The 17,259-nt window shown below is 40.0% G+C and overlaps 1 protein-coding gene and 1 pseudogene across 11 annotated transcripts in view; both read left to right on the forward strand.

Moving 5' to 3' along the window:
- Positions 1 to 17,259, forward strand: part of LOC145512889 (uncharacterized) — a 324,797-nt gene that overhangs the window by 64,473 nt on the left and 243,065 nt on the right. The window lies entirely within an intron of this gene.
- On the forward strand, positions 8,100 to 8,425 carry LOC145512892 (large ribosomal subunit protein eL43 pseudogene; annotated as a pseudogene).

Genomic DNA, 17,259 nt, shown 5'->3' on the forward strand with positions numbered 1-17,259 from the left:
GGTGTGAGTATGCATTTAAAGCTTTTAAAAGAATACAGCATACCAGGCAGACTACTATGATTATTATAAGCAGGATAATTCCCATTGTCTGGAGTATACTTTGGAGCCATAGTCCCCACGACTGAAATCAGTGAGAATCAAGTGAAAGAAACACCCCATTTCAGGAGTCACTTAAGCCAGCTGGGTTGTTCAGTGATCTTATATAACTGAGTCTCAGCTTCCCTGAAAGTGTCAATCCAAGTACAATAAGTGGTGTTGGCCACAGCACAAACACCTCTTTGCTTGGCTAACAGATGATCTAGGGCTATGCTATTATCAGGAACAATGGCCAGAGAATCAATGGATCATCTGGGGGCAGGTATTGCTTTCAGTTCAGTTCAGTTCAGTCGCACAGTCATGTCTGACTTTTTACCACCCGATGAACCACAGCACGCCAGGCCTCCCTGTCCATCACCAACTCCCGGAGTTTACCCAAACTCATGTCCATTGAGTCAGTGATGCCATCCAACCATCTCACCCTCTGTTGTGCCCTTCTCCTCCTGTCCTCAATCTTTCCCAGCATCAGGGTCTTTTCAAATGAGTCAGCTCTTTGCATCAGGTGGCCAAAGTATCGGAGCTTCAGCTTCAACATCAGTCCTTCCAATGAACACCCAGGACTGTTCTCTTTAGGATGGACTGATTGGATCTCCTTGCATTCCAAGGGACTCTCAAGAGTCTCCTCCAACACCACATTTCAAAAGCATCAGTTCTTCTGTGCTCAGCTTTCTTTACAGTCCAACTCTCACATCCATACATGACTACTGGAAAAACCATAGCCTTGACTAGATGGACCTTTGTTGGTAAAGTAATGTCTCTGCTTTTTAATATGCTGTCTAGGTTGCCCACAACTTTCCTTCCAAAGAGTAAGCATCTTTTAATTTCATGGCTGCAGTCACCATCTTCAGTGATTTTGGAGCCCCCAAAAGTAAAGTCTGGCACTGTTTCCACTGTTTCCCCATCTATTTCCCATGAAGTGATAAGACTGGATGCCATGATCTTAGTTTTCTGAACGTTGAGCTTTAAGCCAAATTTTTCACTCTCCTTTTTCACCTTCATCAAGAGGCTCTTTATTTCTTCTTCACTTTCTGCCATAAGGGTGGTGTCATCTGCATATCTGAGGTTATTAATATTTCTCCTGGCAATCTTGATTCCAGCTTGTGCTTCCTCCAGCCCAGCATTTCTCATGATGTACTCTGCATATAAGTTAAATAAGCAGGGTGACAATATACTGCCTTGACGTACTCCTTTTCCTCTTTGGAACCAGTCTGTTGTTCCATGTCCAGTTCTAACTGTTGCTTCCTGACTAGCATACAGGTTTCTCAAGGGGCAGGTCAGGTGGTCTGGTATTCCCATCTCTTTCAGAATTTTCCACAGTTTATTGTGATCCACACAGTCAAAGGCTTTGGCATAGTCAATAAAGCAGAAATAGATGTTTTTCTGGAACTCTCTTGCTTTTTCGATGATCTAGCGGATATTGGCAATTTGACCTCTGGTTCCTCTGCCTTTTTTAAAACCAGCTTGAACATCTGGAAATTCACAGTTCACATATTGCTGAAGCCTGGCTTGGAGAATTTTGAGCATTACTTTACTAGCCTATTGCAGCCATGAAATTAAAAGACGCTTACTCCTTGGAAGGAAGGTTATGGCCAACCTAGATAGCATATTTAAAAGCAGACTTTTGCCAACAAAAGTCCGTCTAGTCAAGGCTATGGTTTTTCCAGTGGTCATGTATGGATGTGAGAGTTGGACGGTGAAGAAAGCTGAGCACCGCAGAATTGATGCTTTTGAACTGTGGTGTTGGAGAAGACTCTTGAGAGTCCCTTGGACTGCAAGGAGATCCAATCAGTCCATCCTAAAGAGAACAGTCCTGGGTGTTCATTGGAAGGACTGATGTTGAAGCTGAAACTCCAATACTTTGGCCACCTGATGCGAAGAGTTGACTCACTGGAAAAGACCCTAATGCTGGGTAGGATTGGGGGCGGGAGGAGAAGGGGACGACAGAGGATGAGATGGTTGGATGGCATCACCGACTCGATGGACATGGGTTTGGGTGGACTCTGGGAGTTGGTGATGGACAGAGGCCTGGTGTGCTGCAATTCATGGGGTCGCAAAGAGTCGGACACAACTGAGCGGCTGAACTGAACTGAACTTACTAGCGTGTGAGATGAGTGCAATTGTGCGGTAGTTTGAGCATTCTTTGGCATTGCCTTTCTTTGGGATTGGAATGAAAACTGACCTTTTCCAGTCCTGTGGCCACTGCTGAGTTTTCCAAATTTGCTGACATATCGAGTGTAGCACTTTCACAGCATCATCTTTCAGGATTTGAAATAGCTCAGCTGGAATTCCATCACCTGCACTAGCTTTGTTCGTAGTGATGCTTTCTAAGGCCCACTTGACTTCACATTCCAGGATGTCTGGCTCTAGGTGAGTGATCACACAATCGTGATTATCTGGGTCGTGAAGATCTTTTTTGTATAGTTCTTCTGTGTATTCTTGCCACCTCTTCTTAATATCTTCTGCTTCTGTTAGGTCCATACCATTTCTGTCCTTTATTGAACCCATCTTTGCATGAAATGTTCCCTTGGTATCTCTAATTTTCTTGAAGAGGTCTCTAGTCTTTCCCATTCTATTGTTTTCCTCTATTTCTTTGCATTGATCACTGAGGAAGGCTTTCTTATCTCTCCTTGCTATTCTTTGGAACTCTGCATTCAAATGGGTATATTTTTTCTTTTCTCCTTTGCTTTTCACTTCTCTTCTTCTCATAGCCATTTGTAAGGTCTCCTTCGACAGCTATTTTGCTTTTTTGCATTTCTTTTTCTTGGGGATGGTCTTGATCCCTGTCTCTTGTACAATGTCATGGACCTCCGTCCATAGTTCATCAGGCACTCTGTCTATCAGATCTAGTCCCTTAAATCTATTTCTCACTTCCACTGTATAACCATAAGGGATTTGATTTAGGTCATACCTGAATGGTCTAGTGGTTTTCCCCACTTTCTTCAATTTAAATCTGAATTTAATTCAATCTTTAATTAGAGGATAATTACAATATTGTGATGATTTCTGCCATACATCACCATGAATCAGCCGTAGGTATACATACGTCCCCCCTGCCTTAAACCTCCCTCCCACCTACCTTCCCATCCCACTCCTCTAGGTTGTCACAGAGCACTGGCTTTGAGTTCTCTGTGTCATAGAGCAAATTCCCACTGAGTTTACATATGGTAATGTATATGTTTTAGTGCTATTCTCTCAAATCATCCCACCTACTCTCTCCCCTACTATGTCCAAAAGTCTGTTCTGTGTCTGCAGCTCCGTTGCTGCCCTGTAGATAGGTTCATCAGTACCATCTTTCTAGATTCCATGTATATACATTAATATATGATATTTCTCTTTCTCTTTCTGACTTACTTCACTTTGTGTAATAGGCTCTAGGTTCATCCACCTCATTAGAACCAACTCAAATGCATTCCTTTTTATAGCTGAGTAGTATTCAATTGTGTATGTGTACCCCAACTTCTGAGTCTATTCATCTTTCAATAGACATCTAAGTTGCTTCCAGTCCTAGCATTAATTTAACCACAAAAAGGTATGATTACTGCAAACTCACTAGGTTATAATAGAACATATGTGTGTGCTCGGTTGTGTCTGACTCTTTGCAACCCTATGGACTGTAGCTGGCCAGGCTCCTCTGTCCCTGGGACTTTCCAGGCAAGAATACTGGAGCGGGTTACCATTTCCTCCTTCAGGGGATCTTCCCTACCCAGGGGTTGAACCCATGTCTCCTGCATTGGCAGGTGGGTTCTTTACCACTGAGCCACCTGGGAAACCTACAAAAGAACATTTGCATCCAAAGTGTGTTCCTGGCAGATGATATGTTAAGGTTATCTGCTTGGATGGTTTAAACTTTTTACTAATATTTGTAGAAGAAATTTTAAGGTTTTTCATTAGCCAAGTTTTCAAAATAACCTTTTCCTTTTCTTTTTCTCTTTCTGACAAGAATTACCTTGATTCTTGAAGAATACCAGGGAGAACATTTATATCTTAAAATGCATAGAGGAAAAAGGCAAGTTCCACCAAGGAGGACTTTTGTTCCCTAAGCACGGGTATTTTACAATATCTGCAAGCCTTTTGACATGATAGGAGAGGATCTGGGATTGGTAGAAAGGATAGGTGGGCTTTGAGTTGTTTCTATTCTTGAAAAGATTTGTAGGACAATACAGTTGTGTTTAATTCCTCAAAATAAAATGGATTGCAACCTGAATGATACCAAGATTCCAACCCATTCGTCCAACAACATCATCTTCAGTTTGCTTCTTTGTATCAGAGAGAAGATCTTCAGCTAAGAGGGAAATCAAGAGAGTCCTGTGTTCTAGATTTAGAGCTGTGTTTCTTTGAAATGTTTTGGTAGATCCTCCCACAAAAAGGCTTCAGAATGTTTTTATTTCCCTCTGCGTACGTAACTTCACTTTAGGTTAAGGGAGAAGGTCTAAAAAAAGTTCCTTTCAGGCTCTGAATATCAGCTACCACTTTGGCCAACTTTTGACCATAGGGCTACTTTTAAAAAATCCTTTTGATTATCTTTGTCAGATTTGAGCCAAGACAAATAGTAAGTACTCCTGGAAGTATAGAACAGCCCCATGAAGATGAGAGGTATCCTCACATAGGGTGCAAAAGATCCTTTCTCAAGAGTGATTGCCATTCCTAAAGATAACTGGAAAAAAAAAGAAGAAAGATTTAGTAAATCCTCTGAGAGCTGGCAACAGTTGGTAGAACCCTAGCCACTAATAGACTGCAACTCATTTTTGTGTCTGGCTGTATTTTTAGGTCCTCTGTAAGTTCTCAGACACAAAATGAGACATACAAGGGCAAAGCTGTCCTGAGAAGAGAACAGACCAACAACCAGTGGGTACCCAAAAGCACGGTCATGAGTCAGAATTCAAAGATCTGATTCTTATATATTTTGCCTGCCAGTCTGAATTTGGACAGAAACAGACAACATAAAATTTTACCGTCTTTTCTCAATCAGGCATTGTAGATAGAAATCTGGGAGAACTGAATTTGGTTTGAGTTCTCACCTTTTGCCAGCCTCTGCTGGTTTTCTCAGGATCCCATCTACAAGTGTGGAGAGAGTGGGTGTCCCTGTGAGTCTCAGCCTGGTCACCAGATGCTGTAGAGGAGGAAAAATATTTTTCCTCTATTCTTTATGGTCAGTGCTTGACTGAGACCCTCTAGGGCACCTCCTAAATGGATAAGCTTGGTGGTGGTTTAGTCACTAAGTCATGTCCGACTCTTGTGACCCCATGGACTATAGCGTGCCGGGCTCCTCTGTCCATGGGATTCTCTAGGCAAGAATACGAGAGTGGGTTGCCATTCTCTGGGACACCTCCTAAATGGATAAGCTTATCTAGGTTAAAAGTTCTCCATTGAAGGTCACTGTAATCTAGGATTATCTTTGATAAGATTAATCTTCCTGTTCAACCTTAAAAGAGAATTTTATTCACACTAGGTCAGCTTAAAGTGAGACCCAGTCTGATCCTGGGCCCCATCTGGTTTCAAGTTCAGCCCAATCTGACCCCAGATACTGTCTGGTTTAAGTCAGACTCAGTCTGACTCCAGCCAATTTATGGACCCAGTCTGAAAAAAGAAATCCTTAAATGAAGTCTGAACGCTCATAATGTAAAAACTTTTGAACTAGGTTCTAAGAGGGATTACCCACACCTCCAGAGAGAGAGAGAAAGCAGCGAGCTCAAGCAGCTCTCAGGTGCCTAAGCTTGGTTGTTTGCTGCTTCTGGGAATCTTGGGGGTCTCCTCAGTGTCCTCTTCTAAAGATAAGCTGAGGTGTTTGAAACACTTTGAGTTGATTTGAGCAAAACTTGATTAGAATCAGGCAGCATTCAGTCTAGCAGATAGAAAGGCACTTTGAGGAGTGAGGAGCTGTATAAAATGACAGTCTTCTATAGGCAGAGTGGAGCAGGAATGAGGAAGTTATACTAGGGAAAAAGTGGGTTGTTTATTGCAAGGCTACTTTCCTTTAGGAGATAGTGGGTGTCTATCAGACAGATTACCTAACTGTTGCTGGTTAGGCAATTCCGGATTGGCTGGTTTAAGATTCTGTTTCTGGGAGGGCCAGAATTTCAATTAAGTTAGTTCTTGGTTTGATGACATGGGTTTAGCCTAAGTGACTCCATTTCAGGGCCTTTTGTCTTGTTTTTTAAACTACCCAGTAGCTTAAATACAACAGTTTAATATTTTCAATGTCTTTTATATCTAATTGGTCATTTTCATTTTTAAGATAAGGAAATAGAATTTACTATAAACAGCCTGCTTGCTGATCTGTTATTTCCCGGGATATTTAAAATATTATTGTGCTAACAACATCCTACTTTCTTCTACTTTTTCAGCAATATATTTTTTAAAAAAGGAACTTTTTATTTTGGAGTGTAACTGATTAACAATGTTGTGATAGTTTCAGGTGGACTACAAAGGGATTCAGCCATACATATACATGTTCCATTCTCCCCACAAACTCCCCTCCCATCCAGGCTGCCACATAACATTGGTCAGTTTGCTGTGCTATACAGTAGGACATTGTTTGTTATCGATCTTAAATACAACAGTGTGTACATGTTGACCCCAAACTCCCTAACTATCCCTTCCCTTCATCATTCCCCACTGGCAATCCTGAGTTCATTTTCTAAGTCTGTGAGTCTCTTTCTGTTTTGTAAGTTCATTTGTATAATTTCTTTTTAGATTTCACATATAAGGGATGTCATATGATATTTCTCCTTCTCTATCTGACTTACTTCACTTAGTATGACAGTCTCTAGGTCCAACCTTGTTACTGTAACTGACATTATTTCATTCTTTTTAACGGCTGAGTAATATTCCATGGTATATATGTACCACATATCCTTTATCCATTCCTCTGTCAATGGACATTTAGTTTGCTTGCGTGTCCTGGCTATTATAAACAGTGCTTCAGTGAACACAGGGGTGCCTGTATCCTTTCAGACCATGTTTTTCTCCAGATATATGCCCAGGGGTAGGATTGAAGGGTCATATGGTCATGCACTTATGATGTAAAACTCAATATAGAAAGGAAACAAAAAATTGTGGTATATAACAATTAATAAATTTTACAATTAATGAATTTTTAGGTTTTGATGCAGAATTGTATAATGCAACATGGTTGTATGATCCATAAGACAAATAAGAGATTAAATTAAAAATACTGAATCGTAGAATACCATAGGGAGTGTGGACTGTTAATGGGGCCCAATTTAGAATTTACACTTGAACATCTATTGTGATCTTATGAGTATACCTCAGTGATGACATATATGTATTAGCTCATTTAACCATGAACCAAAAGTCTAAAGTTTGAGACTTTAATAAGCAGGAGGCTCAGGCAACATGGCCCCACTCTGCCTGTCACACGTGAGTGCTTGGTATAAAGTGTACCCTCGAGTTGGTTGATAAAGGTCTGGACCTGACTGACTCTGAAGTCCCATTCCTCCCCCTTCTCAAGTCCTTTCACCATCATTTTGGGGAGGTGGCATCCTTCTTGTTGTGCCTTCTTTCCACTCTCCTACTGAGAGAGAGATTATAGCTCTTCCTACTGACAGGATCCCCAGAAGAGTGCTCTTCACGTGTGATACACAAACTCTTGCTAGTCTGCAAATCTTTGAGATCAGGTAAACATAGACATTGAGGGAAAGCATGAGCAACTTTTATAGAAATTTGACACAACTGCAACATCGAAGTACGATTACTGAAACATAGTTTTATGTCTCTTGAATTTAATCCTTTCTAAATTAGGCTTATCTTTTTTAAGCTTTTGAATTTATTCATTCATTTATTTTTAATGTTTTTTGGCTATGCTATGCTGTATGGCATGTGAGATCTTAGTTTCCTGACCAGGAAACAAACCTGTGCCCCCTGCATTGGCAGTGCAGAATCTTAACCATGGGACTGCCAGGGAAGTCCCCAGGCTAGTCTTTTTTTTTTTTAAAAAAAAAAAGCTTGTCTTGCTCTTGGGCTCGGATCTAGGTTGTGTTAACATGGCGAAACGCATCAAGAAGGTCAGAATCATGGCCAAATACGAGACCTGTTATGGTGCCTGCCTCAGAAAAATGGTGAAGAAAATTGAAATCAGCCAGCACACCAAGTATACCTGCTCCTTCTGTGGCAAAACCAAGACAAACAGACGAGCTGTGGGCATTTGGCACTGTGATTCCTGCATGAAAACAGTAGCTGGTGGTGCCTATACCTACACACCACTTCTGCTGTCACAGTAAAGTCTGCCATCAGAAGACTGAAGGAATTGAAGGACCAGTAGAAGCACCACCATTTGATAATGTTGCTAGCCTATAATAAATGGGTTAATTTATGTTAAAAAAAAAAAAAAAGCTTGTCTTTTTTATGTTTCATATTTATTTTTTCCAGGAATTTGTTTTTATTGTTTTGGTTTTTTTTTTTACAAAAGTACTGGCCTATGGCTGACTAGAAGGAAAGAAAGTAGACTCTTCATCACAGATAACTGAATAATTTGAGGTGTGACCACATAAAGCTTAAGTGTGGGGATTCTAGAGTTACAGGGCCTGGAGAGGTGCCCTGGTTTTCTGGATGACTGTGTGAGTGTATTATCTGCATGACTTTGGGGAGCTTATCCTATTCTGCCTTGATTTCTCTATTTCTATAATGGAGGTGGTGGTAATTGTACCTACATCATTGGATTGTGGAGAGTAAAAAAGTTAGTAGTAGGCTAATAGTAGGCTCTTAGAAAAGTGTCTTTTGCAGGGTATGGGATCAGAGTGCTTTAGGTGTCATCACTTGCTCTTCCAGACCTTATTCCGCACCTGTATCTTTGCATAAGCCAGGGCTGATGACTTAGCGCATTGTGACTTTTGAGACCCTAGGCATTTTTGCCTTTATGTGCCTCTTATTCCATTAAAAAATTCAACATTGTATTTTATGACTTTGTTGGTATAAAGCTGAGTATAATCCAGGCTAGATTCATTATTATATATCTTGTTTGTTTTTACTTTTAAAATAAATGAGAACAAAAACATTTCTGCAGTCCTCTACATTAAGTTGGGTCCTGGGCATGGTGCTTACTGTGAGAGATTCAGACAAGTGGAAACTATAGGTTAAGCTGGCCCTGGTATAACCTCTTCCTTCCCTTGCTGGAATGCTCTTCTTTTAAGCATCTTCTCTTAAGCATCATTTCTTCTCCTCTTGAACAGTTCCTCTTCATCACTTGAAGTTCCACCCCAAGCTTCCTTCTCAGTCCGTTCTATGTGTACGGCAGTTTTATAATTGTTCCGTTACCCATCTGTCACCCAGGCCAGACTGTAAGTTCTTCAAGTTCAAGGAACACTTCTGTCTCCCCAGGACTAAACACATTATGGTTACACTAGTTAATTACTTAATGGGGTTGGATAAAATATGTCATTGTGGAGGGAGCAGCATGGATGTGGGCCTCGGAGAGTCTTGAAAGGAGGTTTATTTAGAAAACAGGAGAAGATTAAAGACAATCTTTTCATTCACAATTCCTGCTTATGCCTGAACACTTATGGACTTCAAAACACAGGAAGAAGATGATTGGAATATCAAGTAGCAAGAGTTTACAATACGATTTCCTGAGCAGTGGGAACTCCCCACTGAATAACATTGATGGGAGCTCCGTTCATACATCACACAGAGAACAGACCCCTAAAAGCTGATCTGCTGCCTCATTAGAAGCCAATCAGATGCTTTCAGTGTTGAGTAGTAGGTTTGGCTGGGCTGAGTCCAGAAGCAGAACAGCGATGAGGTTCTCTGCTAATTTCATATATGGTGGCGAGGCTGGGACAGAGCGTAGCCCAGGCAAGAGGATATTGTGACTGAACCACAGGGTAAAAATCTCTACAGGGGGATGATCCAATTCGATGAGATTGCCTGCTACAGCATCTTCCCCAACAAGGCAGCACAGGCTTTATTTCACAGTGTTGCCCTGACTCACTATCCACTGACTCGCAGAGGTACTCCACTTCAGGTTCAAACTGCACACCAGAGAATCTTGTTGAACACGCCCACCCTGGGCCACCCCTAGAGCTTCTAAGCCAGTGGGTCTAAGAGGGAGTTTAGAACCCAAGGTTAAGCAGCTCGGGTGAATGATATTGTGAGTAAATTAGATCAGACCTTAAGAACATGGACATTGCTGAACAGGTTATCTTTGAACAAGGGTGAATCCTTCCTTCTATGTTTTGGCCCTAATGGTCTGTCTCCATAGCTATTGGTGCTCATTCTTTGGTGCCTGGAACCTAGTATAACCCTTAAGCACAGAAGGAAACCAGAAATATTCCCTTTCATCCCCCAGACATCTCCTTTGCAGATTCTGAAGCCCCTATTTTTCTTCCTCTTATGGATACTTTGGAGGAGGCTGGCATGTGGACATCTGACAGCTAGGGTCATCTTGCTTTTATTTCCTCCACTCAGAACTCTGAGTCCTGTGCTGTGAAACCAGCTCACTGGCACTCTGCACTGGGGTTTCATTTACTATTAAGGGCTCTAATGAGGAGGGACAGGCAATTATTATTATTTATTTCACTAATTAGCCAGATAATCATTCATTTTGAAACTATTCAGGGTTGGAAATCTGTTCATTTTGTGCCCTTTGTGTAATATGGATTCATTTAATTTATTTTTTTATTTTCCTTTACAAAAATGACTGCTTTCTTTTAAATGGGGGGCAAAGGTAGGGAGTGAGAAGGGGGAAATTAAAGAAGAGAGAAAGATAATTTCTGAGCTGTGAAGATAATGCAGCGAGGAGCCAGAGTCCATAAAAACATCACCTTTCAGTCTCTGAAGACATAACGCTTGATGGTAACCATAAAACATGTTAGTGCAAAATGAATTGCTGTTCTTTTCAAATCCTTAAATGTACTACTGTGGATGTCACTGGAGATATGCAACTCTTTTTTCTGATGCCGAGATATATTTTATCATAATTTGTGGGGTGGATGACAGCCTTGTACACATGATTGCCTTTTCCTGCTCAGTTAGCTTGTCAAGGTCAGAGTCCTTTGGCCTTTTATGAATGTCAGACTATTAAGAAATGAGCAGGATAAGTGAACAGCATGGAGAGGAAACTTTATTTTTCTTTATTAATCGATACATTATATTTTCATGGTGTTTGCTTATTGTAAGCTACCATTTTACTCTGTAGGTTACTCTGGAGATGGGAGGGAATGTTGTTGTTGTTTGGTGCCCTGCATCTTATTTTCATTGTGAGATGGAAAGAGCTTCTGGGAAGTTGGGATTCACCTTCAAAAATAAACTGTTCAGGAATGCTTGAACTTTCAGGTAGCATTTTTTTAAGGTACGTCATTACCGTGTGATGTGGTACTTCTCTGTGTTGATGTTTCTCTAGGGCATACATGCAATATGGCACTCTTTGTAACTCAGGTCTCCTAGATCATGAGCCTGGTACATTAGGCTGAGAGTCTCTGTGTATTTGTTTGTTTTCTATGACTTCCATTTTGAAAGTTAAAACCAGATCTGAGGATGATAGAAACTGTAATCTAGTATCTTAATCTAAGGAAATGTGAGATGGTGGCCATTTCTCAGAGAAATGGAAACTCTTGGTGAGCTCTAGGGTGGGAAAGAGGATCCAAGCAAAAGGTAGAGGAGGCGTCACCTTCCTGAAGAATGTCTCAGCTGGTGCCCATGACTTAATACTCTCTTTATCTTGTCATACCCCTCAATAGCTTAAAGGATTCAATGTAAGAAATTTCTAGTCTAAATGACTCTTTCCCTTTCGTGGGCTTCTGTGTTGTCACTAAAACTGAAAATTGCTCAGAAGTCTCGATAAAAAGTCGATAATGCATGACTAAGTCCTTGTGCAGAAAGTTCAAGAAACCATTGTTCTCAGATCTTCAACTACTCTTGCTAAACTTTCTGAAGCTCTGTCAGAGGGAACTTTTTATATCCCAGAATTGGAGAGGTATCGGGGTTAATTCTGATAGGAGCAACAGCAGCGGGAAAAATGTCCTAGTATCTATTCTGCTTACCACCAGAGTGATAAAATATTTACCAAAAAGAATAGAAAGAACTTTGAAAATAAGAAACCCGTCACAGCATTGAACTGATAGATCCTATCAGGTTAATATACTGGAGTTGATCTTTATATAGAAGAAAGTAATGTAAATGAAAGTAATATGTTTACACTACTTAAGAGTGAGCTACAACTACTGAATCCAAGAACCACTTTCATATAATGTTGGCATATTAAAAATGAGTTTGACTATTTTAAATAATTCTGCTCTATTCTTGAAAGCACTTTCAAGAGCTCTAGGGGAAGAAAAATGTGAAGGTACTAAAAAACTAGTCAAGCTGCATTTTTAAAAGATTGAAAAAATAACCTAGATGTCTCCTGAAGGTCCTCTTACTAAGTTGCCTGCACTGTATCATGACGAAGAAATGAAGATAATAGATAAATGCCGGAAGTCGAGGTTGATTACAAGACATTTGCAGGGGCAGGATTTTTTAATAACCGTTTAATACAACAAAGGATAGAAATGGGAAGCTGAGAAAGAAAATGGCTGAAATAGAAAACAAAAGTGAAGCTGGACGAGAGCAGCGAGAATTTCTCTTCTCTTGTAAGACCCTCCGTTTAGTATGAGATTCAGGTGGCTATTGGAGCATCACCTTTTAATGTCGATGGGGCTAGATAAAGGCCGTGTCAGCAGCTGGGCATTGCTCCCCTTAAGAACAAACCCTTAAAGTGGCACTTTCTCAGGCCTTGACACACATACAGGGGGTCGTCAAAGTAAGCTTTGTAGGCAGTGGTTCCAACTGGGCTGAAATTAAGAACCTGAGGTCTATGTGAGACCAGAATTTCCAGGTAAACTGACTTGTGGAAACCAAAATAGGTTTTCCTGATCAGTCTCGTCAATAAAGGGTTTTCTTCAACCTGTCAGTACTTTCCGGCATCAGAGTATTTGCATTTCTCTTCTCTCTCCCTGAAATGTTCTTTGTCTGAAGATTTCTGTGGTTTGCTCCCTAACTTCATGAAAGATTCTGCCCAAATGTCACTATCAGCATTGCCTTCCTTCCCCAGCCACCCTACTGAGAAGCACGACGTGCTAAGTCACTCTCTTTTTTGTAGAGCATTTTTTCTGTACTATTTATCATCACTGGACATAACCTATTTTTATTTATTTGTTTTCCACATTAGCAAGTACACTCTATGACAGTAGGGTCTGTGCTGTATGGAAGCTCCCAACCAGTTGGGAATACTGCCTTTTCCCCGCGTGCCTGAACATGCCTGCCATAGTGCAGGATCTCAATGAAGTTTGGTTGAATGAATAAGTGAATAATAACAATAATAGCTTCCCTTTTTTGTGCACTTTCCCTGTGCCAATTTCCACATTCAGTTCCCCACAGACTGAAGTGTGTGCCATCTGTAATGCCCTATAAGTGAGGTGACTGCTATTTTACACCCCATTTTACAAAGATGCCCTCCTAGTAACTCTGCGTGCACAGATTTGATTCTGCTGTAAGGCATATACTGCTGTCCTGAGGATATTAACACTCTGCACCTTCTTCCTAATAAAGAATTTGCTGTTGCACATAAATTTAAAATTAAAATGAAATGAAGAAAGCATCCACATTATAAAAAAATTAATAGGAAAGGAGAACTTGACTCAGAAGGGTTTCAGTTTCATCAGGCATCTTGGAAGGGATCTTTTGCTTAGGGTTGCCAAATTGGGGTGTGGGGGGTGGAGGATACCTAGTTAAATTTGAATTTCAGGTAATCAATGGATGATTTTTTAATTAATTATTGAACACGTTCCATATATTGTATGGGACATGTTTATGCTAAAAAAACTATACATTATTTGTCTAAAATTCAAATTTCACTGGGTATCCTATACTTTATCTGGCACTGGTTTCCATTTCTTTTTTTAAAATTTTATTGAAGTCAGTGTGTTAATTTCTGCTGTACAGGAGGGTGACTTGGTTAAGTATATATGTATGTACCTTTTCATATTCTTTTCCTTTATAGTTTGTCACAGAATATTGACTATAGTTCCCTATGCTATACAGTAGGACCTTGTTGTTATCTGTGTTATATACAATAATTTTCATCTGCTAATCCCAAACTCCCAATCCTTCCTTCCTCCCCCTTAACAACCATAAGTCTGTTCTCTATGTCTGTGAGTCTGTTTCTTTTTTGTAGATATGATCATTTATGTCATATTTTAGATTCAACATATGTCATATCATATGGTATTTGCAATTTTTTTTAATTTGCTGGTTTCCATTTCTAATGAGACATAGCAAAAAATAATAGTAGCCAAAGTAATAAAAAATCTTTACAGTTACCACTTCTGTTCCTCCGGAACTACATGAGTTTTGCATGTATCATTTCTAGTGCATTTTGCATATATCATTTCTAGTCCTCACAAGAACCTTTCATGTTAGATAGTATCATCCATCCTTCAGATAAGGAAATTGAAGCTCAGAAATGATAGGAAATTTGCCTAAAGTCACATAGCCAAAAAGTGTCTCCTCTACTAGAAAGTAAGCTCATTGAGGGTAGGGGTCTTTACCCCAAAGAACATGATATCCAGGTCTCTCTCTTTGCCCACTATTTCCTCTCTGTGACCCCACTGTTCTTGGAGGTACTAGGTTAGAGCCAGTCGAGGAGCAAAGAGGAGTCATTCCTAGCTGGACCCCAGAAAGAGCTGCCTGGGATCTGGGTGTCCATCTTTGCCTCCTTGGTTTTCACATCCTGAGCAATTTTTGTGTCACATCTAGCTAATTCCCTGTGGGATCATTGAGACATGGTACTTCCTTGTTAGTACTTTTTTTTTTTTTTTTTTTGGTTCACTTGAAAATATTTAAGGATAAACAGAAAACAGCAACAACTTGGGCTATTTCAGTCCCAGAGTCACATGCATTTTATTCTAAATGACAATATTTAACAACAAAATTGCTTCATTTCAGACTCATTGCATTCTTTCAAGTGGGAGTCCTATAATTTAAAAATAATAAATGCAACAGAGTGAATATATTGCTTTCATTAATCCCCAGTACTGCTTATTTTCAGCACTTTTAAATTATTTGAGTGTGCTCAATAGATTTAGCTGAAGTGGAAAAAGAATCATTCAAATTTCAGACCATTTGCAGTTATCAATTTATCTGCTGTTTTCCAGCCAAGTAACTGAACTTCAGAGTAGCATGTGGTTTGAATGATTTCCTCCCAACCCCCTGCCTGGTATGAAACAGTGAATTAGTCAAGTAAAAATGTCTGTGGAATTGAAGGTGCTATAAACAAGGGCATCATATCCTCTGAATGATCAGCCAGCACAGGTGATGTTGATTGCATGTCATGATGTCCCAAGGACATCCAAAGTGACAGTGGAAACTTTCTGTTTCTGTGCCCAAAGTAAAGTGAAGAATTAAGCTATAATCTAAACACTTCACTTCTTACCTACTCTTTGTTTATATTCCAAATATTTAAAGGGTAATATGCAGTTGTAAGGACTCCCCTGGTGGCTCAGATGGTAAAGCGCCTGCCTACAATGTGGGAGACCTGGGTTCGATCCCTGGGCCAGGAAGATCCCCTGGAGAAGGAAATGGCAACCCACTCCAGTACTCTTACCTGGAAAAATCCCATGGGTGGAGGAGCCTGGTAGGCTACAGTCCATGAGGTCCTGAAGAGTTGGACACGACATTGTAAGGTCTTTAAGTACCAGAACTTAAGCACTGAATTGCTGGATAAAATACAGGATGACCCTTTAAATTTAAATTTCAAGTAAACACTGCATGATTTTTTACTATAAGTATGTCCCAGATATTGTGTCCTGTATTTTAATTTGCTCATCTGGCAACCCTTTTGAGGACCAAGACCTTGCATCTTATTAACATTGCATGTTTCTTAATCAAAGCATGGTAGTGACTAATGACAGTGGCTGAAATTTATTGAGTGACTACTATGTGCCCAGTGTTCGCCTGTGTGCTTTACATTTATGATCATCTAGTCTTCACAATAATCCTACCAATTGGGTGTATTATTATCGCATTTGATAAATATAGGAAAATGAGACTTGAAATTGTTGAAGTACTTGCCTAGAATCTCAGCAAACAGGCAGTGGTGGAAAGTGATCTCTACCTAGACCTTTCTGTTTTCGCTACACTATGCATTCTAATTCAATGAAAACAAATGACCAGTTGCAGGTAATATCATATGTCTACTGACTTTTCTTTAAGGATACAAATACAGCCTTAAATTCACATGGACATATTCAAGGTTGAGTTTTGCAGTACATATATTAAGGCATACACACAGAACTCTTGTTGGCAAATGGACTAAGCTCATTTGCTTATTAGTAAAAGGAATCTCTTTAAACTATGACAAAAATATAAAATCAGAGTATGAAATGCAATGGCAGTAGTTGGACAAAACTTAAATGAGTGAAAGCAGCCCCCAAACAATTTGTTGTTTTGAACTCAGTAAAATGGCAGCTATTTCACTTAATTTTAAACTCATTATGAGTTGCTGAGAGGTGTTTAAATTTAATTTAGAGGTTTTTGAATTATGAGTTTGCTTTAACGTAGGTTCCATCTTCTAACTGGATAATAAGCAAGTTCATTTGCATATGGGCCCAGTTCCATGCTGAGGATCTCATCGTAACATTTCTTCTTAAATATCTACCATGTGTGATTATTGAGAAGATGATGAAACACATTGTGAAAAAATGCAACAGAAGAAAACAGCGCCCACAACACAGCACAGTTATTTTCATTTTTGCACATTCCTTTCCTGTTACTGATTTCTGAAGCGACCAGAACTGACAGAGATTCCACAGTGCTCGTTAGAAATTAACTCATGGTTTCTGTCAAGAAGAAACTGCCTACATGGAAGAAAAGGCAGATGAGGAAAGAAAACTCATCTTGCAATTTGAAACAATTATGGTTGTTTTTTTTTTAATTCCATAAACAGGGCATGCAGTGAAATTTTAGCAGTTTTTTCCTCTTTCGCCATAATTATTCTCTTAATTTTGGAGGCACTGAGGTCCTGGGACTTGCCTTCTGGATTCTGAGCTCAGGAAGTCCAAGCACCTGCCATAGAATTAGAGGGAAAGAGACTTAACATTCAGGCTGGACTTCTCAGTCCTTCCAGCACGGTTTTATTGAGCACCCACATGGCACTTGGCACCAGGTTAAGTA

This window comes from Giraffa tippelskirchi, chromosome 7, assembly GCF_054371585.1.
Source record: "Giraffa tippelskirchi isolate mGirTip1 chromosome 7, T2T-mGirTip1v1.2.pri, whole genome shotgun sequence".
Lineage (NCBI taxonomy): Eukaryota > Metazoa > Chordata > Mammalia > Artiodactyla > Giraffidae > Giraffa > Giraffa tippelskirchi.